Below are 3,174 nucleotides of genomic sequence, written 5' to 3' on the forward strand. Positions count from 1 at the left end.
TTGTTGTAACTCGCTCTATGTAGATATATGTGCTAAGGAGACTTTCTTACTTAATGCATCGACTATAACATTGACTTTTTTAGGATAGTATCTTGCAGTCATAATTATTGACTAGCTCTAGCCATCATAATTATAGCATGTTCAACTCTATGTGAAGAAATACTTCATGTTCTTATAATCAGTGTAGATATTGCATTTCACCTTATACAAGTAGTGTCGCTAGATCTTCAAAGTGAACACCATGGCTACCAACTTTTAGTCATTATGGGGCATTCATTCTTATATTTCTTTAGTTGTCTTAAGGTATATGGTATTATTCGACCTTGTTACATCAAAACTGTTCTCATACCATTATGAAGCATATGTGAAGATATCAACTCCATACAATCTTCTTTTAGTACGAGAATAGTTGTTAAAGTCAATCTTCTCTTTAGTCATTGGAAGCTTTACTCATAAGTCTCCATCCATTGAAATTGGGTGTCATTCTTCATGAGAGTTGTGAGTTGTTTAGCTAATCTTGCAAACCCCTTAATAAATCTTTTCAGTTCTAACCAATCCTAAGAAGCTTCTTACTACAATTAGTTAAAGGGATCGTTAATCCTAGGCAATGGATACTTATTATTTATTATCACTTTATTGAGCTCTTAGTAATTTATATGCATCCTCAAAGACCTATCTTTCTTCTTGATGAATAAGATTGGGGCTCCCTAGAGAAAGTAACTCAATTGGATGAATTCACTATCTAACATTTCTTAGAGTTGTTTCTTTAACTCTTGTAGCTTAGATAGACCATACTAAACTTTATCCCTTCCTTCGATGCTAACTCTTATAGCTTAGATGGACCATACTAATCTCTATCTCTTTCTTTCATGCTAACCCTTGTAACTCTTCTTAAAAAACATCTGAGAAATTTTGGATGACTAACATATCTTTCAAATTGGGGCCTCCATCTTAGCATAGCCCACTAAATGAACTAAAAATCTTCTACATCCTTTATGTAGCATCTTTCTTGCTTTTATGTAGTCTATTATCAAACTGCATAAGTGCCTTCTATCGAAGCTACACAATTCACCCTCTCCAATGGTGAACTTGACTTTATTCCTTTTGTAGTCGGCCTTAGCTCCATATCTCTTAGGGAACTTTGTCTCCATTCTCTTATCGTCACTTGTATTCCCTAATTACTTTCTCTCATAATCTAGAGTTTGTCTCTTCCCTAATTTGGATGACATGGAATGTTAACATGTAAATGTTATCTAATACTTACATGGTGACATGTTTTTTTTTATCACTCTTTGATATCATCATTCTATATCGATCGATCTAGGCCGATGTAGGGATTCTATCCCCAGGGTAGGTGACTTATTTCTAAGGCTATCTCATCATCCTATCTATGGGTATGCTTAGGCCATGAGTATTCCCTTACCAGCCTAATAATCTCAACCTCGACGTCCTATAGATATTAAATAATCTCAGCGGTCCCTATCGATTCCTAATCTCTTATAACACTCTCAAACTTATTTCGAGTTCAATCTATTTTCTACTTGGGATTTTATTTCTCTTTGATTATATCTATTCACTCCCTCGGGTATCTTTCTTATATTCATATCAATTTTTCCTCAGGTATGTAACCCTTGGGAAACTCTCCTATTTGCTTCAAATCTTTCCTTGCGGTATCTAACCTATCAGGTATCTCTCGTATCTAACCTCTTGGGTATCTTTTGTATTCATATTGAATCCTTCCTTCAGGTATCTTTTGACACCTCAACTGGCCTTCTATCTTAATCATATTACAATTCTAGTAATTTCTAACTTGTGTTCAACCCATGCATAATCAATGTATGTTTATATATTCCTTTTTCTTCGAAGTACAACATATCTTCAGTTGTATTGGGACATATGAATCAATAGGTTATTGATAGCCTGGCAGCTCAAATGCTTGTATAAATGTTTGTATTAGCTTATTTACAAAAGTAATGAAAGATTTTGAAGAATTTCAGAAGTAATTTCATGCCCTAGTCTTGTGATATATTGAAGTTTGAATTTTTTCATTTTCTATTCTTTGTCTTTTGAATCACAAATTCTTTCAAATATTAATCAATAAGATTAAGGAAATATATTGGCATTAATCATATTAGCATGTAACTAAGAGCATCCATAAGAGATGGCTTCATGTAAGCTCCCAAACAAATTGAAGGTCATTCCAAGCTATGTTGACTCAAAAGATATTGTTGATCGTCTTCATAATATTGAAGTTTTCTTGAAAGAAAAGAAAGAGTTAAGTCCCCTATATAATGAAAATGAATTGGTTAGCTAAACTCGAATGCTTGGATCAACTCAAACTTAAATCGATGGTCTCTATTGTCTTGAAACCATTTTCCATAGTTTTAGTAATCACAATCAAAATGCAATTGCTCTTCTACCATACTGGGATCACGATGGTGTTCATAAAGTCACATAATTCCACATTTGATCAAAACAGTTGTACATGCAACCATATCTCCACTAATTTAAATTTTTACATTGAAAGGGCACATAGAGAGACATGTATAATATTTAATTACCATCCTAATAATGCTGTAACATATTTTTTTTTGTTAAGGTTACTCATAAGTCTCATGACCGTGAAAGTAGTTTTTTGGTAATTCCAATCGAACCACATTCGAAACCAACTATTTGTTTCTCTTCGTATTCTTGTATTGAATCTTTCAACAATTTACTTCTCATTAGTCAAAATCTCTTAATTAGCAAAAAATAATTTAGGACATTTAATATCAAGGAACTTTAGAGCTATTTCATGTTTGATGAATATACACAATTAGTTGATTAGGACATTTAATATCAAAGAAAGACTGATCATAATTGAGTCTTTAATAATGATGCATGGGTGACTCGTCACCTATTACAATATCTTATGTATTTTTGAAATCAATTTTATGAAATATCAATCAGTACATTTATTTTTTATTTTGAATAAGATTAAGGAAATCGGTTGGCGTCTATCCTATCAGCACATAAGTGGGAGCATGGATCCATAACATATATCTTCATGTAAGGTTCAGACAACTTGGAGATCATTCTATATTATACTTACTTTACAGATATTATAGATCGTCATTACCCTTTGAAAGAATGAAGTGGTAAGTCCCCAATATCATAAAAATGAATTGATTCAAA

The sequence above is a fragment of the Mangifera indica genome, chromosome 6, assembly GCF_011075055.1.
Source record: "Mangifera indica cultivar Alphonso chromosome 6, CATAS_Mindica_2.1, whole genome shotgun sequence".
Taxonomy (NCBI): domain Eukaryota; kingdom Viridiplantae; phylum Streptophyta; class Magnoliopsida; order Sapindales; family Anacardiaceae; genus Mangifera; species Mangifera indica.